General features: G+C 37.5%; 1 protein-coding gene across 1 annotated transcript in view; it reads right to left on the bottom strand.

The window, feature by feature from the left end:
* LOC131536473 (gastrula zinc finger protein XlCGF57.1-like) overlaps positions 1–25,668 on the bottom strand; it is a 298,340-nt gene that overhangs the window by 162,784 nt on the left and 109,888 nt on the right. The gene's annotated exons all lie outside the window — the stretch shown is intronic.

Raw genomic sequence — 25,668 nt, 5'->3', positions numbered from 1 at the left:
AAGCCCAGGTTTCTTTGACAGTGGCCTTCAGCTCATCTGCATTTTTTGGTCTCTTGTTTCTCATTTTCAGGTCTGGTGAGTTTGCTGGCCAGTCAAGCACACCAACACCATGGTCATTTAACCAACTTTTGGTGCTTTTGGTAGTGTGGACAGGTGCCAAATCCTGCTGGAAAATGAAATCAGCATCTTTAAAAAGCTGGTCAGCAGAAGGAAGCATAAAGTGCTCCAAAATTTCTTGGTAAACGGGTGCAGTGACTTTGGTTTTCAAAAAACACAATGGACCAACACCAGCAGATGACATTGCACTCCAAATCATCACAGACTGTGGAAACTTAACACTGGACTTCAAGCAGCTTGGGCTATGAGCTTCTCCACCCTTCCTCCAGACTCTAGGACCTTGGTTTCCAAATGAAATACAAAACCTGCTATCATCTGAAAAGAGGACTTTGGACCACTGGGCAACAGTCCAGTTCTTCTTCTCCTTAGCCCAGGTAAGACGCCTCTTACGTTGTCTGTGGTTCAGGAGTGGCTTAACAAGAGGAATACGACAACTGTAGCCAAATTCCTTGACACGTCTGTGTGTGGTGGCTCTTGATACCTTTACCCCAGTCTGTCCATTCCTTGTGAAGTTAACCCAAATTCTTTAATCGATTTTGCTTGACAATCCTCATAAGGCTGCGGTTCTCTCGGTTGGTTGTGCATCTTTTTCCTTCCACACTTTTTCCTTCCACTCAACTTTCTGTTAACATGCTTGGATACAGCACTCTGTGAACAGCCAGCTTCTTTGGCAATGAATGTTTGTGGCTTACCCTCCTTGTGAAGGGTGTCAATGATTGTCTTCTGGACAGCAGTCTTCCCCATGATTGTTTAGCCTAGTGAACCAAACTGAGAGACCATTTTGAAGGCTCAGGAAACCTTTGCAGGTGTTTAGAGTTGATTAGCTGATTGGCATGTCACCATATTCTAATTTGTTGAGATAGTGAATTGGTGGGTTTTTGTTAAATGTGAGCCAAAATCAAGACAATTAAAAGAACCAAAGACTTAAATAAATTCAGTGCACACAGACTGAAGTAGTTTAATACACGAGTTTCACAATTTGAGTTGAATTACTGAAATAAATGAACTTTTCCACGATATTATAATTTATTGAGATGCACCTGTACATCTCTGAAACTTTTTAATTCATCAATGAATGAGGTACATTGATCTTCAAATTATGATTTTTAAAACATTATAGGCACAAATCCCATGTTTATATAGGGAGAACTATTAAATATGTTTGATCAACTACACAATTATCTAACATAAATAATTTTGTTCAAAAAAAGTACTTAGTTTACAGAAAGTGTCCCTTATTGGTCCCACTTTATATTAGGTGGCCTTAACTACTATGTACTTACATTTAAATTAATCATTTGATACAATGCACTTATTGTGTACATACATGTCTTTACATTGTACTTATATTTTTAAAAATACATATATGTAATTACATCTGTAATTAATTTCTGCAATTAAATTCATAATTACACTGTTGACTCATCCCTTACGCCTTAACCCACTTAAACCAACCCAGACCACCAAATCTGTCCCTAACCTTACCTGCATCCCACCTCAATAGCAGCAAAAGTGTTTTGCAATACAATATGACCACAATAAGTACATTGTACTTATTTTTTGATGTAAGTTCATAGTAGTTAAGGCCACCTAATATAAAGTGTGACCCCCTTATTATTTGATACTTAGCTATATTACTGCAGCGCTCTAAAGATTTTTCCAATTACAACACAAACAATCTAAAACTACTTGAAGATTTATAACTGTCAGCATTATTAATGAAGAATAAATACCAACCTGTTTGTTGTTCAGTATCTTTAGTGTGTTTGATTCTGCAGGGTTCTGGATCTCTCATCTTCTCTCTGTCCTCTTTAATAAACTCAGCTCTTCCTGATGCTCGTCTTCACTTGTAAACTGATGGGAATATTCCAGCATTTATTGCTGAATTGCTGAATGTGTGACTGTTGTGAGGAGCTTCACTGAACATTAATTTCTCTGTGGAAGAAGCAGATTTGCCAAAATCAAAACACCAGCAAACAACATTCTCTTCTTTAATGAACTTATACAGAAGTTAGAATGGTCATTGAGAAGACATAAACCTGGATTAGACACGTAATCAATTTGTAGTAAAAAGGACAAAACAGAATTCACACGAGTCCATAGATTGACAACACTTGGACATTCCCAAAACATGTGGAGAAAAGTACCTGCTGATACAGTGTTACAGATATGACAGTTATGGGTCGATTGCAGTTTCATTTTAATCCTCTTGTAAGGTCTTGTATGCTCTATGGATGACTTTGAAATGGATAAGACGATGAGCCAAGTTTTTAGAAGTTAAGATTAGATTGGACCACACCCTCTCCCAGTCGACCGATAAATCAAAATCTGTTAATTCACGATTCCAGATAGATTTAATAGAAAGAGACTTTGCAGTGTGATCATTAAGTTTACTATATATTAAAGAAACAGATGGCCGACCAGAGGGTGGTGTGATCCAATCCCACATAGGATGAGAAGAAATAGGGGATGCCCAGGGAACTCCATAGGCCTTGAGAACAGAACGTAGCTGGAAAAAAGACAAAATATAATGATGCTGGTAAACAAAACTTAGTTCTTGAAGTGAGCAGAGTCTCTGGTTACCATATAAGTCACCGCATGTGTTTATGGCCAATATAGACCAAGAAGGCTGGACAAATAGCCGATTTCCACTTAAAAAAAATAAAGTTGTGCCATAAGGGTGTGTTGTTACAAAATTTGAAAGGTCCTCCCATCAGACGTTCCACCCCTTTCCAGATTCTAATAGAATTGGCCACAACTGGGCCAACTTTATATTTATTATTATTATTTCCTATGCCAACAAATAAAATATCTTGGAGCCTATGTGGTTTGACCTTGTCAGCTTCGATTACTCTTCATGAAACTTTAGATTGAGGATCAACCCAAATATGAAGAGCTTTAAGTTGGAACGACCAATAATATAATTCAAAATTTGGCACAGCCAATCCTCCTGAGAGTAGGGTTGTCACGATACCATAAAAATGTCTTACGATACTATGCCAGCTGAAGTATCACGATACCAAGTAGTATCACGAATTGAATTTTAAATTAACACAATACTGCATGGTATCGTGATTCACGATACCATGCAGTATTGTGTTAATTTAAAATTCAATTCTACAAAATGAATCAAAATGTAATAAATAAATAGATGTAAGTGAAAACAGACAATATTATTCTCTGAATACTTAATGTGAATGACCGGCTATTGTTATCCATGAAAAGATCTAAACAAAACTCATCTTAGCACTGCACAGAAGCAGCATGGAGTGACATTTATACATAATTGCATAAATAATGTTATGAGATTAGTGTTTTAAATACTAAATTCTGAATATAGAAATATGTTGGAAAGTAATATGCCTACTTTTAGATGGGAAACTTAAAAACGGCCAGCAGGTGGCAGAAGTTCGTGATTGAATCACTGAGTCATTCAAACGATCCTTTCAAAACGGCTGAATCCTTCAGGAGCGAATCAAATGACTGTTTTTATGAACGGCTCAGTGAATCAGTGATTCTCCCAAGACAATGCGGATTTGGATTCGAACACAAAGCGAAACAAAACAGCACTCTTGCTCGTGTCATATTGCCGAACTGTCAGGAGCATTTTTGCTCGCGTATCTTGAAATTTCAGAGTTAGCAGCATGTAGGCCTACATTAAAACATAACATTATAAATGAATAAACAAAATATACATAATGATTGATAAGAACCAAGTGCAAAGCCGCTATGCTGATGAATGGATTTGCATTCGTGATCGCAAAGATGCTTCCAGAAATGAACTATTACACCTGTTCTAGAAGTGGTCAAATTAATTACACTGTGAGAATACTTTCTTGTAAGATATTATGATGTTGAATAAGTGATGCTTGAGCTGCTGTTTTTAAAATGACATAAGATGGTCAGACCCTTTCTTCTGATGAACTGCAGCATGAACAACGACGTGCAAGTGCAACTTCTCATTGCAAACTGAACTGAAGCATCGGAAACACTCAGCACCATATAACGCGTAACGTTATACACAGAGCACAGCAGAAAGACATTTGGCAATCAACTTGTAATGTTTCTGCTGGCATGCATGTTCAAATGAACGTTTTAAACAGTGTTCTTGCCGTGTATACAACATATTATGGTACCGTATGGACGATACTACCGTTTAAAAAATGCAATGGCACCGCGGGTATTTTTAAGCTTTAGTATCGCGATACTATCGTAGTACCGGTGTATCGTGCAACCCTACCTGAGAGTATAGGACGCTGCAATGTGGCAAGTTTTATTCTGGGTCATTTACCATTCCAGATAAACTGAGAAAGTATGGAATTGATCTCCTTAAAGTAACCTGGAGGAGGGTAAAGCAGCAGCATAGAAAAAGGAAAATTAATCTGAGGTAACAAATTCATTTTGACAGTGGAGATTTTGCCTTGAAGAGAGACTTTAGATTATTCCATCTTTGAGTATGACTTTTGATCTTGACTAAATCGTTATTAAAATAGTTTCTGGCAATTTTATGAATGTCTTTTTATATGGTAATACCCAAATAGATGAAATAATCTTTAATAGGAATGAATGAGGGGATAAGAGAGTTAACTTTAACATTGTTGATTGGCATTAAAGCAGATTTGGTCCAGTTTATCTTGTACCCCGATAAACTACTAAAGTGATCAAATTCCTTAATTATACTGGTTATTGATGTATCAAAATGATCTAAATATAAGATGAGAATGACGTGACCATTCGGCGGCAATGCACGCATAGTCCAGAAATTGTATATATCCTGTCAGTAAATTTTGAACCACTCTTTATTTAGCACACTATGAGTACCCCAGCAGTCAAGGACAGCCAGAAAAAAAGAGAGAGTGAACAATCGTCAAATAAAGAAAAAAATTAAAAGGTATCAAGCTAGCGCTTAAAGAGCAACAAAGTGCTCTCGATTCGGTAGTGGCTTCGACTGTAAGAGAAGTGATAGACTCTGTACTGACCCCAGCACTCCTACATTTGGATAAACAAACAACCAGCGATTCTGTAAAAGAGCTAAAAACAGAAGTTGAAAAGCTAGCCATCGCGGCGAAACAGACACGTGACCGGGTCGATTCCGTTCAAGCAGCTGCACGTGAGGATAGGAGGAGTCACAAAATTAAGAATTCAGCTGGAGCAACTCACCGAAAAAATGATGAACATTAAAGATATGAGCAGGAGAAATAACGTACGACTGGCGGGGTTGACGGAGGGGGCGGAGGGCTCCGATGCAGCTGGCTTCATCAGAGCTAATCTTTCCAAGTGGATCCCTTCCCTGAAAGGTCGTGACATCGAGATTGATCTGGCCCATTGCATGTATGACAGAAGGAAAAACTCTGATCGGCCACGTACTCTCATCTTCCGTGTACTAAGATGGCATGACAAATTGGCGATCCTGAGGGTGCTCGGCAGGCATATCCGGTGAAAACACGCGGGACAATGGTCACGCTACTATTTTTTCCAGACTTTAGTCCAGCCACAACAACCAAGAGAAATAGCGTCCATGATCTGAGACCAGACATGAAATTTGATCGTAGCCACCGCTCACATCCATATTGATAAATTCCAAGTTTTGCGTTGAAACCGCTGTATTAGCCTAATTAAAATGACTTTTAATATTCAAAAATAATTTAAAAATGCACAAACTTGTAGTAGGTTCCCATAGTGACAAGAATAACTTACAGGTAAAAAACAAAACAAAAAACAACTCCATGTATACAAGTACAGTACAGCACACAATTTATTTAGTAGGGATGGGCATTTTGACATTTCGATCACCGATAGGTTTCAAAAACGATTAATTGAGTACTCAGGGTGGTGGGGCATGGCCGTAATGGAGATAATGAAAATATCTGAAGACAGTTATGAAAATGAATGTTAAAAATTAAAATATGACATGAAAACATGTCTATGAAGACATGAACACATGATTAGATGTTAGATTATGATGTTTGAAAACCTGTATCTGCACAAAAGGATGCATATGCCAGTGAACTTGTAAAAAAATTAAAAAATAAAGCTATAAAACTATATCTATATCACACTTTAACATTTTTTTGTTAATTTTTTATTTTTTCTGAAGGAAGACTTCAATTCCTTAATTAAAATGGTTTCGAGTTTGTTGCAATAAAGGATTTGTTCACTCAAATAACTTGTTCTTACTCTTTTAAGAGTCAGTGAATACGTTTACATGGACATCAGTAATCTAATTATTTACCTTATTCTGAATAAGGCAATATTATGATTGAGGTGTTTACATGAGTTGGTTTTAGAATAATCCTTTCATGTTCCCGTTTTACATGTTATAGTACATAGATCGATTAATGGCACGCGTCACCACGCGACGCCATCCGACGTCTCCTCCAGAATTTCATGTGTAAACATATAGTTCGTCTTTGTGATGATGCCATATACAGTTTTGGGCGTTTCATTTTTAATTTACTGAAAGCTTCAAGTGCAGTTAATTATTTGTACATGCATACAGACGACGGCGGTGTTGAAGCTCTTTTATTTCCTGTCAAACAGTTGATCACTGCTGTGTGTGTGTCCTATTGCGAAAAGTCCTACACGACGGTAATAGTGTGATTAAGGTGTTACATGTACTGCACTTCCATAATGCGACTAGCCGGATTAAGAAAAATCTCTGTTCACATGGTAGATTCTTATAGTATTGTTTTAATCGTATTAAAATCGGAGTATTGATGTCCATGTAGACATAGTCATTGTTACCAATAAGAATGATTGTTTAAAGGAACACTCCACTTTTTTTGGAAATAGGCTCATTCTCCAACTCCCCCAGAGTTAATAAGTTGAGTTTTACCGTTTTTGAATCCATTCAGCTGATCTCTGGATCTGGCGATAGCACTTTTAGCATAGCTTAGCATAGATCATTGAATCCGATTAGACCAGTAGCATCGCGTTCAAAATTACCAAAGTGTTTCGATATTTGTCCTATTTAAAACTTGACTCTTCTGTAGTTATATCGAGTACTAAGACCGGTGGAAAATGAAAAGTTGCGATTTTCTAGGCTGATACGATTAAGAACTATACTCTCATTCCGGCGTAATAATCAAGGAACTTTGCTGCCGTACCATGGCCGCAGCAGGTGCAGAATGAGCCTATTTCCAAAAAAAGTGGAGTGTTCCTTTAATACATACCGTGAAATGGTGATATTTTCTGAGACGATTATCATACTGTGAAAATCTCATACAGTTACAAGCCTATTCTCAGAACACAAGAGCCATACTCAATTACCTCTTTACACACGTACGGTACTCAATCACCTCTTTACACATGTACGGTACTCAATCACCTCTTTACACATGTACGGTACTCAATTACCTCTTTATACATGTACGGTACTCAATCACCTCTTTATACATGTACGGTACTCAATTATAAGATAATTACTGTGATTCAGCAAAAGGTCCCACATTCCAAATGTTGTAGCTCACATTCAGTAAGTCAGTCTGGCCTCAGCATTTACTACAACTTTGTAAAAATCATTCATTTGAATTAATAACTGGACGTAGTTAACGTTTTGTTTTTGCACCATGACTGGAATTTGTAGACGGTCCCTTAAACAACATTAGCGCATATCCAGCAGATATAGAATCAGAATAAAAATCAGAATTCGCTTTATTTGCCAAGTGTGTGCAGACACACAAGGAATTTGTTGTGGGTTTTTTAAGGTGCTCTTGGTACATACATGTATAAACATAGCCAAGGTTTAAATTGGGCCGGGGCCATCCGGGGCTAAGCCCGGCACATAGACTCCAGGGGCCTGTACCATGAAGCCGGTTTAGCAGGCTAGCCAGGTAAGTTACAGATTAGTTTGCGCCAACTCTGGGTTTTAGGTACCATGAAAGTGGTTTGGCTTTTAGCAGTGTTCATCGCCATAGTAACTTACGCTCCACAGCTAACCTGCTCCGGGGCAGGTTATGTTCTGGTTTAGAGATATTAAACCGATATTTGACCAATCAGCATCAAGCAAAGTGACACGTCTCTGATGCAATAAAGCCACTCCTCCAGTTTCTCTTACTCCAAATTAAAGGACGCTACATAGTAAAACATTTTTAAAGATAAAATCATCTGATTTTTAGAGATAATTTTTTAGAATTATTTTATATTATTTATATAATTATTATACCCTTAATCCATTACACAAGCCAGCTTAGTTTAATAGTAATTTTAAGCTTTAATTTAAAATCAATGTAAACATATAGATAATATGCAATATTAATAACTTTTAGAATCAATAGTTTTAAACATGACTACATATGAGCTTAGTTTTTAAGTGTTTTATACCTATAAATATTATCAACTCTGTAAACTAACTTTAAACTTTACTTGCACTTATATGGTAAGATAAGTTTTCCTCTTTTTCGTGGACAGATCGTTTCATGATCGTGCTGTGTAAATGTTTAAATTTTTAATCTTCGCACTGACTCTCTCACAAGAAGTGAATCAAAGTTTTAAGGCATGTGATTGGCTGCTCATTACTGATGTCACACTTTCATGTGCATGTGCTCCATTAACTCAGGATCAAGCCTGAGTTGACAGAGAAAGTTGATGATCAGCTTCATGGTACCAACAAAGCCGGATTGGACTGGTTTGGTTTTGTCAACTCAAAACTAATCCTGTAACCCTAAGTTTGTTCAGCCACCATCATGGTACGGGCCCCTGGACTCGACATTAACGCTTCATTAATGCCAGACAAGTAACAGGATTAAAATATCAATAACCAAAAATAAACATCTAAACACCAAAACGCAAGTATTATTCTGATTTTACTACATTTAGAGTAAGTGGATATAGCTACTGTATATAATGCATCTATTAACAGTATAAAGTTGCGCTGCTGAGGCGAGGTTCACGCAGCTCTCGAGGAGAACTCAAAAGAAACTCAGCATACTGAGGTAAAAAAATCAAAATGGAAAGTTTTTTATTTAACAGTTAGTTAACATCATACATTTTCACCATTACGACTGTTCAGTAGTTCTATAAACAGTTAAATAAGCAAATACAATAATATTAGGTCACTTAAGTTTTAGGCTGAACCACAACATCTCACAGCAATTAGCAATTGCTAAATGATTCGTTTTGAAAGAATCGGTTGAGTCAGTTTCATTAGCCCATGCATAAACATCTGATGAATCTGTCGTTTAAACGAATCATTTGACTGAACGACTCAATGACTCATTCATTAACAGCTCACTACACCTACTGGCATTTTAATTTTGTTGAAAAGTATAATTTCCACCATCATTTCTTGTTTGTGTTTTAAAAAAAAAAAATAATATATATATTTTTTAATTAAAGGAATCTCATAATATTATTTAACGCAGTTGTATTTTTCAGTGTAAATGATTTAATTTGATAACGTATAAAAACAATCACATTATAATTTAATTTATAGATCAAATGTAAGAATTTGAAAGGAAAATGCTCTCTATAAAGGTTTAAAAAATGCCCTTGGAATAAATGCAAAAAACATACAGATTTAGAAGTCACTGATAGAAAACTGATGAGAATATTGCTTCAGAATAAATCATATTTGCAATAAAAAAATTTTTTTTAAAAACACCATATACACACACACACACACACACACACACACACACATATATATATATATATAAACCCGATACTAGCCCCCTATTAGGTTCTATAATACTGAACCTAAAACTAAGTTTAAAAGCGACTATAAGAAATGTGATCTGCCAAAGATAAATGAATAAAGAGAAGATCGCGTTAGCAGCAATGCATTACACTCAGTGATCACGAGACATTCAGTAACAGCACATTATCAGTCCAAACATGGAAAATGTGTCTGATGTTTGTGTTTCTATGTGAAACACCGTGAATTACTGACCTCTCCTCAGACTCGACGCTACAGCTGCTTCTTCTTCTTCTTCTTCTTCTTCTTCTTCTTCTTCTATGAGGTTTAGCGGCGGCTTGCATCCAAGAGCGTTGCATTACCGCCATCTTCTGGATTATTCTCCTGTGGTGTTACCCCAGTTTATTTCTTCCAGCTTGTTTTCCGCGATCATATTCTCTTCATCAAACCCGTTCTAATTAAAAAATTACAAATATCTTTCCTTCCATGTCTAATCACACCACTTTGCAGTATATCTTTTATACCTGCCCCTGCCAACCCATCTCTTAATTATTCCATCATAATTCTCCTCTGTTCTTCATACCTTCTGCAACTTAAATGTACATGTTCTATAGTTTCTAAATCCTGACAGTACTCACAAAAACCAGTAGGATGCTTCCCTATAATGTGTAATGTACTACTTAAATGACTATGTCCTATTCTTAATCTTGTCATCACTATTTCTTCTCCCCAGTTCCTCAATTGCAGCACTCTCTTAGTAGGACGACCATCTCTATGTCCCTTTAGATTAATCCAATAGTCAATCAACAGTTAATCCAGCTTCACTTATGATGTGATTCTTGTGGGCGGAGCTTCACTGATGATGTGATTCTTGTGGGCGGAGCTTCACTGATGATGTGATTCTTGTGGGAGGAGCTTCACTGAAGAATCTATCTCAAGTGTTTCTGCTGTGATGTTATTTCTACTCTTCTGACATCTTTGACAGATCAGATTTGTTACTTTACATTGTTAAAATATACTGGAACAGAAACTGCTAAATACTTTACGCTGAGCCTATAATGAGCCACGTGACACATTTTAAATCTATGTTAATATAGATAAATATGAGTAAAGTTTGACAATGGAAACAATAAATATTCCTTGTGTGGCTTTATTTTAAATGGTTTCTGATCTTTGTCTTGTTTGATCTAAGTTGATTATTGAAATGAATGTATAGTTATCATAAAAGCAGACTATATTTAGATTCATATGGACTGCTGTAACCTGTAGTGGTTGATGAAGATGAGTGTCATTAGTGTTTGTGTTATTATTGATGTTTCATGTCATATTGTGATAATAACAGTATTATCTTTCAGTAGAGCATGTTTTATAGGCTTTTATCTTCTATCCTGACTAGGGATGGGCGATATCTTATCGTTTGCGATATACCGTTAAAAATTCTCCCCACGATAAAAATGTGTTTTCCCGCGATAATAACGATAAAGTCTAGTTGTTGACATATAGTTGTTGAAGGTGGACTTGAAATTGAGGAGTTTATCGCTAAATGAGGAGCAAGGTTATTTTCGTAAACGAAAAATAAAACTAAGACAAAAACGACTATTAATTCTTCATAAATAAAGAAAATAACATATTCAAATGTAAGCCTTTAAATAGGCCTACGATTGCCGTTATTATTGAATTTCATTAGTCCCAGTTATGATTTATGCGCGGATGTTCACGGAAAAGTGCGCAAGGCACGACAGTTACAATATCACGATTATGGTTAAATAAGAAAAAAGACATATAACCAAATTAGGCTACGTTTATTTTCATATTAAATATCTCAACACACCATTAGATATGACATTAAGTGCAACTTGTGTAGATTTATTTAGTAAAAAGGCTTGCATCCTTTGGTGTATATTTGTATAGGCTACCCACACAGCAAAAGGACTCCGCGGTGGATCCGCCGCAGAGGTATCGCGGCTTCCGGAACGTATCCGCGAAACGGACTCGTATCGGCGTCCACTTGCGCGCAGTGACGGATCCGCAACGAAGGCGGATAGCGGGTCCGCCGTGGCTCCGCGCTGCATCCGCGATTAAAACCTTACCTCCGCGGCGGGTCCGTTTTGGACCCGCAAATTAATACATACATCTGCCGCGGACCCGCAACGGACTCATAAAAAAAATCCTGGCTCATCTGGCCCGGATCCGTTTTGGACCCGTTCATCTCATTTTCAAAATCCCTTTTGTTCTTGCTGTAGGATAAAACTAAAACCATCACTACGCCTAGGTTACTACAGCAATATAGGCCTAAGCTTAAATCTGCATTGCCTTGTATTTTTAACCTAACAATATTGTAAATAGGCCTAACAGAAAAGGTTCAAGTCAAGACATCAGTTTACTGTACAAAAGTAATCACTACTCAATAGAAATATAAAATTGATGTTTAAATTTATGGAAAGTTATAGGTTATAGCCTATTCTGTTTTTAAGTAGCCTACGTTGGCGAGGCTACTCTACATTCATTTTGTGGTCAAAACCTAATTTAGTGCTTTATAGGCCTAGGTCAGTGCAAACATAAAATATTTTATCTATTAGGCTACAACTTCAATGAAATGCTGCGCTATGCACAGATAAAATATCAGAAAATTAATAACTGGTGAACGACAAGAAGTTCAATAAAAAGGTTGTTTATTGCTTATTTCTCCTATTACTCCGTTTGTGTGGATGGAGGCGGGACACGTCTCCTCGTTGCCCGATCCGCCGCCAGGTTGAACCACCTGATTGCGTGCTTGGTGACCTCCGCGTCCGTGGCTGACCGTGTCACCGTGTTCTTCCTCACAGCACCTGTAATCAAACAGACAGATATGTTTATGGTATGTAGCATCCAAAGCCAAGTATCCTTACACAATACAGTATATGAGATAGGCATTAAGGAGGTGGCAGATTTTTACGCGGTGTTGTGTATTAAGTGTTGTGGGCGTTTGCGATTAAGTGAACTTGAAGACGCTTGTACAAACGCAGATGGGTGACATGAATGGAAATGATTCCAGATCTCCCAAAAAGGTCCATCACTCATCACGAAATAAATTTGCTAAATGCAGAATAAACTGTATATTCCTGCGCTCAAACCTGCCAATCTAAAGGAAATGCAGTGCATGGCGTTTGAGGTAATTAGTGAATTAGCATAGATTTATAGTCTAAATAAAACAATCTGCAACTGTATATTATTACACTTGTATAGAAAACTTTGTATTATGCTTGTTATAGAGTGTGTGACGTCACGTGCACTGCCGCCGGTGGCAATAGACAACCGCGGTGACAACCGACCATCGCGGTGATGCGGTTGTCATGACGAGCGTCACAGCCCTAGTAAACTCCATTTACTTGCCTTTAGTCTCCACTACAGCCCTGGTTAACATTACATTAAGTCATTTAGCAGATGCTTTTATCCAAAGCGACTCAACATTCTCAAGCTACATGTTGCAGCAGAGACCTTAGTGTTAGGTTAACCATTCCAAAACCAACACTAAATTAAAATACAAGTCGCATGGTAATTTACAACCCACACAAAACTGCATTCCATCAGTGTGTATTATTATTATTATTATTTATTTATTAAGACAAATGTACACGAGCGAAGCTATCGCAACCACCAGGCAGCCAATACGTTTTTGTGCGTTTACTTTGATAACATGATGGGCCTGTTACCCACACCTGGGGTGCGTTTCTCTTGACATGACAATCCGCTGTGATTCCAATCCCCAAACTTCGACCATAGTTGCGCTCTTACGCACAAGTGCAGGTACGCCACTGTTTCACCTAAGATTGTGCCGGAAGTTGCTACTTGAACCCTCTATAGTGTGGAAACACATGAACACTGAGCAGTGTGGGGACTTTACTGTGAATTATTACATGAATCTTACCCGTTTCATTCACGTATGACTGATGCATATGAATCACATTAAGTTTATTGATTTGTTTGTTAAAACTATGTAATCTAAATGGATGGAAAATTGTTATGCAATTGAATTACATAAAATGTAAATTTAGACCGAATCATTTTTTTGAGTGTATTTTCCCTACTAAATACAGGTGCATCTCAATAAATTAGAATGTCGTGAAGTAGTTCATTTTTTCTTGTAAGTTATTTCAAAAAGTGAAACTTTCATATATTTTAGATTAATTGCATGTAAAGTAAAACATTTCAAAAGTTTTTTTGTTTTAATTTTGATGATTAGAGCTTACAGCTCATGAAAGTCAAAAATCAGTATCTCAAAATATTCGAATATTTACATTTGAGTTTGAATAAATGACCATCCCTACAGTATAAATTCTGGGTATCTCTTGTTCTTTGAAACCACAATAATGGAGAAGACTGCTGACTTGGCAATGATCCAGAAGACGAACATTGACGCCCTCCACAAACTATTGACTTTGAACGTATTTAATATTACTTTGAATTATATACACTTACTGAAAAGCAAGGTCTTCGTTGCCATCCTACTGAAGGGCTTTTGTTATTAACACCCTTCCAGTTTATCTGAGGAGACACCTCATCTGTGAAGAGCCTGCCCAGGATGTTCCAGGTCACCCTCTTCACATCCTGGCCTCCAATGGTGGCTAAAGAAGAAATCTAAAAGACAAAGACATCTTTTTTTAAATAGACAGCAAGGTAAACATTTCTAAGCTTAAGTTGCATTTAAAGGTGCATTCAAAATGTTTTTGTTCCTGTTGAAAGCGTCCAGAAATGTAGAAAAAGATAGAAAACTTCTATGTTTTAAAAAAAAAAATCCTGTTCTCTTGGATTATTATTTTTTCTAAACATGTACTTGGCTCACACCCTCATGGACCTGTCAAACCAGGGATATTGTTGCTCACTGACAGAATCTTGCCACTGGGAAAAGGCATTTCAGAACAGGCCTGTTCAGGGCTGCTTCAATAGAATATTTGCAATAATCATGGACAATCAATAAACCTAATGGCACCATTCATATTAAGTAAGGAAACTCACCACTCTCTGTCGAGCTGGGCCATTTGACGGTTCCTTTAAAAACATTTCAAATGCCTCCACTGCCTCCAAATGTTCCAGGGGAAAATGGATATATTTCAGAAAATGGTTCAGCCTGCTGCTGAGGTAGTTCACCCTTGCCACAAGCTGGTCTTGTTGCTGTTTAATGGTTTCCAGCAGGCTAAGGATGTGGACCTCAGCCGCTGTTGACAAACATGAAATATAGCTAAAATGTAGTGTATAAAATATATCACGTTACAGTGTTTATCCTCATTACTCATAATACTGACATTAGTTATTGACAGTTTTGTTGTGGCACAGAATGACCCTCCAGTATTTGTCAGTTATTGCTCACCAGAGCAGGGAATGGTATCGGTCATTCTTCCCCCTCGCCATGTTGGTCTGTAGGTCAGGCTTGAACAGGGCTCCTCTGTTCGCCGCATGTTGAGGGCTGGTGCGGGGGGTGGAGGGAGTTGTGGAGGGCCTGCCGTTCCTGGCCCATAGTGAGGTGGGCGGTGTGCAAGAGGGTGAAATTTTATTAAATGGTAGTCATCTGTTAACCATGACTGATAATACACATGGGGCCTTTCTATTCACTAATATTTCAGAAATCAGTCCCTACCTTGAGTAACTCTGCGTATGTTAAATGCAGGTGCAGGTAGTTGAGGTGGTGAAGGGTGTTGCTGTCCTGCCCCATGGTCAGGTGCTAAGGGAGAGAAATTGGTATTAAATGGTTGTGATCTGTTTACCATGGTAGGCTGCGAGCTACAGGGCCAAACAATGGCAAACAAAAAAATCTCTGGTCATGCTGAACATTAATTTGTATGTTTCAACATTTTGGTACACTACCTATTTCAACCCCATGAATGGCATTGAAAATCTGAGATGGTAATGCAGATGCAATCTATTGATTTGAAACCGTGACCTTTGCTGTGTTAATATCGATGGGGCCACTGTATTCAATATTATTTCGGAGATCAGTCTTTACCTAGACAGTTTTCTCCAGGTTGAGGAGTAGTTACTCTGCTGCCTGGCACTCGGCGAGATGGTGGAGCTGGAGGAATGGATACAAGGAGAGGGGAATATCTTTAGCACTAAGAATGTTAACCATATCTTTTGGATTTGTTATTTTGATGTTAAGAGATTATTTCTTACTCTGCCAGTGCAATTGGCTTGAGCTTGAGGCTTCAGCTGATACACCAGGCAAATTGAAAGGTCGTGACGACCTCAGAGATGCAAAGTCACCATTTTCTGGCTCTTCTTCACTCTCATCGGAGTCCCCAAAACGATGGCTGTTAAGTAACCATAATCATTATGGTTATTGCAATCGCAAAATTGCCAAATATACATATAGTGCAAGCATCTCTGGTCTATTTTTGAATGCTACGGGAAATAACCTTCATATTACTGTAGAAACATAACAAAAACAAGATAGAACACACTTACACTGGCTTCCTGACTCTTTTCTCTGGCAGCTCACCCTCCTGCTCTGCATCAGACTGTGATGTGACAGATTATGGTTAAATAAGAAAAAAGACATATAACCAAATTAGGCTACGTTTATTTTCATATTAAATATCTCAACACACTATTAGATATGACATTAAGTGCAACTTGTGTAGATTTATTTAGTAAAAAGGCTTGCATCCTTTGGGGTATATTTGTATAGGCTACTTTTACCATCTATCAATCTCAGCATGGGATAATTTTGTCGCTATAAACGTTTGCCTCACTAAGGTTAAATTATGCTAAGTCTTTCTTTGGCCTTCACTCTGGAAGTGATCTGTTGATTCTGCTATACTTTAATTAAAACTGAAACTAACTATATAAAACTAAATAAAAATGTGCGCACAAAAAAAAACCTAACAAAAATATTAATGAAACAAATAAAAACTAAACTAAATTTCATAGCAAATTTGAAAACGATATTAAAATAAAACGAATTAAAAAAATTTAAAAAAACTATAATAACCTTGATGAGGAGCTCTTTCTACAGTCTGGAACTGGTTTGGTTAGGGCTGTACTGTGCACACAAAAAAAATCGTTTTGAATAAATGTACTACAGTAGCATGTGTGTGATACAGTTTTGCATGTGTATGAGCCTGTTTACAAACCTGTTGTCCAACAAAGATATCATTTATTGACATGCTTTTTGTCCAAATTAACTTAATAACAGAGTTGAGTGTTTGAATTAACTTCTTTTTGTGACCAGACATGGTTTCATATTACAGAATGATAGTATTATATACAGTGATAAAGGCAATGTCGATTAGCATTGCATTATATAATTTCCTTATAAAAAAAATACCCAAGATTGAAGAACACCGATAAACATATGTGGAGTTTCCAGTGTGAATTAAACAGTCAAAACATGTACTCAGTAATGCTCACAACACCCTATTCTGAGTAAAAATAGGAAACATAATACTTTTCTCTAAAGAAACAGGATTCCCTGAATTATCGTCATTGATATCGTTATCGCAATAAAATATCAGAAATATCGTGATATACTTTTAAGCCCATATCGCCCATCCCTAATCCTGACTCTTATAATCAGTTTCTAACAGAAACACTCAGAATAAAGTGAGATGATCTGCTGATGATCCTGAATGTCTTGTTGAATGAGTGTTGATCGTCTGAGGGTGTATTCACACCAGGAAAGTCCGATAGTTCACTTGCTTTGGTCCGGACCAAATAGAATGTTTTTTTTTGTTTTTTTGGTTGCTTTTCGCTTTCACACTGCCCTTTTTGCAAGTGAACCAGAAATTGTAAACAAAACCACACGTGTGCCAAGGTCATACATTCATTGCACTGAAATTCTCAAGCAGGGAAAACAGGACGTGCTAAAACAGGCTAATCATGGAGATCTTTCGTAGTGCAATTTTATTCTTTTACTGATTTGCTGTTATGATATACTAACGCAATATGAAGAAATTTATGAGCATCAAATGAGACATTTAACCTAGATAAATGTGCGCTATTAGGTACATATCCAATCGTTTATGCGGAGAGTGGAAGCTGAAGCACACTTCAGGACATCAGTGGAAACAAATTAAATACGCCGTAATTGTTGCTCATAAAGGTAAGAATAATACATCGTTCGGAACTGTAAAGGGTCTATTTTTATTTGTGCGCACTCACAATATCAAGAAAACGTAGTGCTTTTCTAAAATAAAGAAAACTAATAGGATGCGCTTGCCGTCCCGGTCTTGAACAGGAGCGCTTCACAAAAATGAACCGAAACTCTTCGTTGAATATTTTCACTATGATGAATATATCTATAGAAAACTTTGAATTACTACAAAACGAAATAATTCATATCCAAAACAAAAACTATTTCATTATAATCCATAAAGATGCATTTCTTTCTAAAGAAGCGTTCAATGAGGAGACGGCGAGTCAGGATTTTTAACTTCATCTTTCTGACACTGACTCAGAAAACACTAGTTTATTAATAAATAATTCAAATATCTCCTTACTATTTTCCCCAGACACATTCATTGTAACATAGGCTCCGTAAGGTAGCTATCAGCTAGGGTAGCAATATGTGTTTACAATACTCAGCAATCTGAATGAGGAAGTCCATGGCTTAAATAGCATGTCTGATGGGAATCAGCTGTGTAATCAGCGCATTCAGCTGTGTGAGTGTCATCAGTGCAATGGATGATGGGAACTGTAGTGAACTGGTGAAGTGCTGGTCAAGTGCAACAGTTAGTGTAGTGCAGGCATCCTCAAATCTGGCCCACTACTGCAGAGTTTAGCTGTAACCCTAATCAAACACACCTGAGCATGCTAGTCAGAGTCTTCAAGATCATTAGAAAATCACAGGTAGGTGAGTTTGATCAGGGTTCGAGCTAAACTCTGCAGCAGATTGGCCCTCCAGGGAAAGATTTGAGGAACCCTGCACTGTAAAAAAAAAAAGTTGAGCCAACTTAAGATTTTAAGGCAACAAACTCATACAAAGTTGTTTCTCAACTTGTTGTTTTAAGTTTATACAACAAAAATTTGAGAATCTCCCACAAAGACAAGTTGAGCAAACTCAAAAATCTGCTGAAGCTGGTAAAAAATGTTTTTTTTAAGTTCGCTCAACTTTTTTTTTTTTTTTTACAGTGTGGGTAGTGCAAGAGTTCATGTGGTGAGCGGGTGACCTCTGGTGGTGAGTGAACGGAAGTTCATAGATCAGATTCGTGACAGATGCATTGAATCGTTCATTCAACCCACTGAGTGACTGACTGTCTTTATAAATGAATGAATTGATGGATCATTGACTCAAACGATTCATTCAACGATTTATTCATTTAGAAACTGAGCAAGTGACTGTCTTTATGAATGGACTCTCAAGATGTGCTTTTATTTGTTTTTGCGAAGTGAGTGACATTCGATAATTTTCGATTTTTTTTCTGATGTAAATAACATTATGTGACTATTCACAAGCTATTTTAATTATGGCATACATGTTTGGAAACAATATTTAACGTTTTCAAGTCCATTCATTGCACGCAAGCCACCCAATAATCACAATAAGCTTTGTGCTTTTTTATTATTATAACAATTAATGTTCCCACTCTAATATGTCTTGCAATATCCGTGCGTGCAAAGGTTCTGCGCGATCCTCTTGTTCAATATTCTTGGGGTCTGAATCCAGCTCAAATTGATGGCAATATTGACGCCATCCTTAACTATATCGGAGCAGATGGAACTTGCTGCTTTGGCAAGGGGGCGTGGCAGTACTGAAACACTGTCTAACACCGTATCTTAACTACATGCGACGCGACAGGATTCCAGCAAAACGCAGTTTGGCTGTCCACACTCCCGTTTTCCTGGGAGACTCCCGTATTTCACACCAATCTCCCGCCCTCCTCCCGTTTTGTTATTACTCCCGGGAAACTCCTGTAATTTGTATTGCCCAAATCTAGTTATATGATTAATCACATCAATATTTTATTCCAAGGTTGTACAGTTGCCAGATCTTGTATGAAACACATCACCTAACGCATCACCTCACACAATCGACACAATACACAAATTTCAAACCATTTGTGACCTCAACCTGGCAACCTACAACCCAGTTGCGTTGTAGATTTCTGCGCGAGTAGTAGACGCGAGAAGTTGAATCAGTGGTAGAATAGAAGGAGAAGAGTCGGGTGGTGCGTAAATTTAACAACAGCTGGACGGAAGAATTTAATTTCTTGTCTCGAAGCCATGTAAACAACGTCCACGCCTTTTGCAAAGTGTGTCGCATTCATTTTAACATCGGACACGGTGGGAAAAACAACATATCCCAGCATTTTAAATCACAGCGGCACATTCGTGCAGCCGAGGCACAAAAGGGAAACACATACTATAAACACACAATGTTACAATGTAATGTAATTTGTTGAACGGTGTTTAAGTGCTGTGCAGTGTTTCTGTTTAATTTCTAAAAAAACAAACAAACAAAAAAAACACGTAACAGTTATAATAATAATAAAAAAGAAACATGAGTAAGTCATGTTATTATTATTTTTATTTTTATTAATAATTATTTATTATGTATGTACTTATGTATAACCCCCCTCCGAGCACGAGGGTCTCACAGATTTTGGTACCCAAATGTTGACAGGTATGCATGCGACAGAATCAATCAAATATCACAGCCAATCAGAAGCGTGTGTGGGTGGGCCCTTGAAGCACACTGCTCTCGCAACGAAATGGATACGTTTATAATCCAATTCATAAATATTAAACCTTTTTAACATTATTAAAAATACATACTGAGTGACTGATGCCATCTTTGTCATGGAATATGCTTGTTGGTTCGCACTGAGTTTGCAGTTTCAACGTACATCTTATTTACAAGATCTGAGGTTAACTATCTGTTGTTGCTTTCAGTATGGCGATAACGGTCATGCATAATGATATTTAAACTCACATTAGACACATTTAGGTCCCACTTTATATTAGGTGGCCTTAACTACTCTGTACTTACATTTAAATTAATTTGGTACAATGCACTTATTATGTACATACATGTTTTTACATTGTACTTATATTTTTAAAAATAGCTATATGTAATTACATCTGTAATTAATTTCTGTAATTACATTTATAATTACACTGTTGACCCATCCCTTACACCTTAACCCACCCTTAAACCTACCCAGACCACCAAACCTGTCCCTAACCTTACCTGCATCCCACCTCAATAGCAGCAACAGTGTTTTGCAATACAATATGACCACAATAAGTACATTGTACTTATTTTTTGATGCAAGTACATAGTAGTTAAGGCCACCTAATATAAAGTGTGACCCACATTTAAATTTGAATAAAACACATAATCAGTACCTGAGTTTATCACTGTCATTAGTTTGTATGTTGTTGTTCCAGCCGCGACGTCGCAGAAATAGAAACGGTTTCTAAATTAGAAATTTTGCGTGTTGCTGTCGCGGCTAGTTAGGACAAAAACTCAGATTAACATGGAAAAGATACATTTTATCGCGTGTCGCGTCACATGTAGTTAGGACATGGTGTAAGCAGTTTGCCAATCACAACGCACTGGGACAGCTAACCAATCACAATACATTTAGTTTTTTGGAAGGCGGGCCTTCATCAAACCCAGAACTAATCGAGCCGTTTGTGCCAGGCTGGAGAGAAAGGTATTGTAATAATGTAAATTATGTGAAAAATAATGTGTTTTTCGAACCAACAAGCATGAGAGCATGTTCTAGTAAACCCCCAAAACAAAATCAAGACTTTGTAAAAGAGCATAATAAGACCCATTTAAACACTTTGATGAAGCAAGTCTTCACACTCAGATTGTGAGAAACTCTTCCCGCACTGATCACGTGTGTAGTTTCTCTCCAGTGTGGATCCTCTCGTGTGTTTTCAGATTTGATGATACACTGAATCTCTTGTCACAGTGTGAACACTTGTAAGGTTTCTCTCCAGTGTGAATCCTCTCATGCCGTTTTAAACAGCTCGCTGAAGTAAAAGTCTTCTCACACTCAAAGCACATGTACTCTCTCACACCAGTATGTATTTTCTGATGTTCTTTTAAATTTTGTAGCTGTGAAAAACTCTTTCCACACAAATTACATGAATGTGGCTTCTCCTTTGTATGAACTCTAAGGTGTTTCTTCAGGACTGAAGCCCACAAAAATGTTTTCCCGCAATGATCACATGTGTGCCGCTTCTCTCTAGTGTGGATGTTCATGTGATCCTTAAGGTTTGATGATTGTGAGAAACTCTTCCCGCACTGATCACAAGTGAACGGTTTCTCTCCAGTATGAACTCTCATATGTGATGTAAGGTCTCCTTTTCGTGTGAAACTCTTCCCGCACTGATCACATGTGTGCGGTTTCTCTCCAGTATGAACTCTCATATGTGATGTAAGGTCTCCTTTTCGTGTGAAACTCTTCCCGCACTGATCACATGTGTGCGGTTTCTCTCTGCTGTGGATCTTCTCATGTGTTTTCAAAGTTGATGACACACTGAATCTCTTGTCACAGTGTGAACACTTGTAAGGTTTCTCTCCAGTGTGAATCCTCTGGTGCCGTTTTAAACAGCTCGCTGAAGTAAAAGTCTTTTCACACTCAAAGCACATGTACTCTCTCACAGCAGTGTACATTTTCTGATGTTCTCTCAAACTTTGTAGCTGTGAAAAACTCTTTCCACACAAATAACATGAATGTGGTTTCTCCTTTGTATGAACTGCCTGGTGCTGCTTCAGGACTGAAGCTCTTAAAAATGTTTTGTCACACTGATCATGTGTACAGTTTCTCTCCAGTATGAACTCTCATGTGACGCTCAAGATGATGTTTTCTTGTCAATCTCTTTCCACACTGAGTGCAGGTGAAAGATTTCTTGGCTCTTCTTTTCTTTAAATCTTTCTGAGTTTGAGAGCAACTCAAAGGTTTTTTTTTAAGTTATTTTTTCTCTCAACTTCACTCAATTCTTCATTCTCCTCATTTTCTTCAATCAACTCTGAAAAGAAAAATGGTTTATATTCATTAACTCATTAAAAAAAATGTGAACAGACATTAAGTGAACCCTGTTGTAACAGCAGAAAGTACACAATTGATATACAACATTTTGATGCAGTTTTATAAATACATCTAGTGCATTTTATTTACAGGTGCATCTCAATAAATTAGAATGTCGTGAAAAAAGTTCATTTTTTCTTGTAAGTTATTTCAAAAAGTTAAACTTTCATATATTTTAGATTCATTGCATGTAAAGTAAAACATTTCAAAAGTTTTTTTGTTTTAATTTTGATGATTAGAGCTTACAGCTCATGAAAGTCAAAAATCAGTATCTCAAAATATTTACATTTGAGTTTGAATAAATGACCATCCCTACAGTATAAATTCCGGGTATCTCTTGTTCTTTGAAACCACAATAATGAGGAAGACTGCTGACTTGGCAATGATCCAGAAGACGAACATTGACGCCCTCCACAAAGAGGGTAAGTCACAGAGGGTCATTACTGAAAGGTGTGGCTGTTTACAGAGTGCTGTATCAAAGCATATTAAATGCAAAGTTGACTGGAAGGAAGAATTTGGGTAGGAAAAGGTGCACAAGCAACAGGGATGACCTTGAGCTTGAGAATACAGTCAAGCAAAGCTGATTCAAACACTTGTGAGAGCTTCACAAGGAGAGAACTGAAGCTGGAGTCAGTGCATCAAGAGTCACCATGCTCAGACGTCTTCAGGAAAAGGCTACCAAGCCACTTCTGAACCAGAGACAATGTCAGAAGCGTCGTACCTGGGCTGTGGAGAAAAAGAACTGGACTGTTGCTCAGTGGTCCAAAGTCCTCTTTTCAGATGAAAGTAAATTTTACATTTCATTTGGAAATCAAGGTCCCAGAGTCTGAAGGAAGAGTGGAGAGGCACAGAATCCATGTTGCTTGAAGTCCAGTGTGAAGTTTCCACAGTCTGTGATGATTTGGGCTGCCATGTCATCTGCTGGTGTTGGTCCACTGTGTTTTCTGAAGTCCACAGTCAACGCAGCCATCTACCAGGAAATTTTAGAGCACTTCATGCTTCCTTCTGCTGACAAGCTTTATGGAGATGCTGATTTAATTTTCCAGCAGGACTTGGCACCTGCCCACACTGCCAAAGGTACCAAAAGCTGGTTCAATGACCATAGTGTTACTGTGCTTGATTGGCCAGCAAACTCGCCTGACCTGAACCCCATAGAGAATCTATGGGGTATTGTCAAGAGGAAGATGAGGGACACCAGACCCAACAATGCAGATGACCTGAAGGCTGCTATGAAAGAAACCTGGGCTTCCATACCACCTCAGCAGTGCCACAAACTGATCATCTCCAAGCCACGCCGAATTGAGGAAGTAATTAAAGCAAAGGGAGCCCCAACCAAGTATTGAGTACATATACAGTAAATGAACATACTTTCCAAAAGGCCAACAATTCACAAAAAGTTTTTTTTATTGGTCTTATGAAGTACCGTATTGACCCGAATATAAGACAATGTTTTTTTCTTGGAAATATATATGAAAAAAATGCGGTCGTCTTATATTCGGGGTCTAGGCTTTGACATGTCAGTAATACACCCACAACAATAGGTGGGCGCCAAAAACACATAAAACGAGTGTGCCATGAAATATGTAATGTGATGTGTGTTGTAAAGATCGCGAGTGAAAACAAAAGAAAAAGAAAAGCTTACAGCGGCACCAGTTGTAACTGTCATGTTAGCCTGATGGGAACAAACTTCCTCTGTAAGTGATTTTAAAACATAAGACAGTACCCAGATTTGAAGACTACAATAAGATTTCACTTCTACTGTTAATAAAATTTTGGTAGGCTACTATGAGATGGATAGCCTAAATGTTATATAATTCAGATGGGCTAACTGTTATTTCAATGGTATATCAAAAAGTGTATATTTTTTAATGTCATTGTTAGAACATTTTACCAGTATTTACCATACTTTGAAAACAAAAATTAAAATAGGAAAAATATGCAATTTGAAAATAATTTAAGAAAAAATGTTTTACAGAGAGAGAGAGAGAGAGAGAGAGAGAGAGAGAGAGAAAAAACAATATTTGGTTTTCAAAAAGCCTTTTTCCAAAAGGTACATCTGGTAAAAGGGGGGTCGTCTTATAATCAGGGTCGTCTTATATTTGGGACAATACGGTATTCTAATTTGTTGAGAGTGAATTGGTGGGTTTTTGTTGAATGTGAGCCAAAATCATCACAATTAAAAGAACTAAAGACTTAAACTACTTCAGTCTGTGTGCATTGAATTTATTTAATACACGAGTTTCACAATTTGAGTTGAATTACTGAAATAAATTAACTTTTCCACAACATTCTAATTTATTGAGATGCACCTGTATACATCTCTGAAACTGCTTCATTCATCAATGAATGAGGTACATTGTGATTGAGAAATAATGATTTTTTTTTAAAAAACATTATAGGCACAAATCCCATGTTTCTATAGGGAGAACTATTAAATATGTTTAATCAACTACACAATTATCTAGCATAAATGCTCTGCATCAAGATGGCGCCGCAGATGGCAGCCACGGTTTGTCGCTTCTTGGTACTGGTACTTTTTTTGTTTGTTTGTCCTGTCTTTAGCATCTTTTTCCCATTCAGCTTTTCTAGAAACGAACTCCTGGACATCAGAAATAGCACACCAAGTAACTTTCTGCCGACATTTGAGCATTCAGATGCTTGTGAAATTCCAACAGCTCAGTTTTAGGACTCCGCTGCCGAGCATTCATCTGGCAAATCCCCACTCCCTAGTAAATAAATCAGACGAACTACGACTCCTCATTAGCAAAAACAAGGACTTTTTAAACGCTGCTGTGCTTTGAGTCATTGGGGAAAATGAGAGGTGGTGGATTATGTTTTTATATCAATGAAGGCTGGTGTACAGACGTGACAGTTGTCAAGAAGATGTGCTACCCAAATTTG

The sequence above is a fragment of the Onychostoma macrolepis genome, chromosome 03 (genome assembly GCF_012432095.1).
Source record: "Onychostoma macrolepis isolate SWU-2019 chromosome 03, ASM1243209v1, whole genome shotgun sequence".
Lineage (NCBI taxonomy): Eukaryota > Metazoa > Chordata > Actinopteri > Cypriniformes > Cyprinidae > Onychostoma > Onychostoma macrolepis.
The sequence above is the reverse complement of the archived record's forward strand: the minus strand, read 5'-3'. Positions and strand labels throughout refer to the sequence as shown.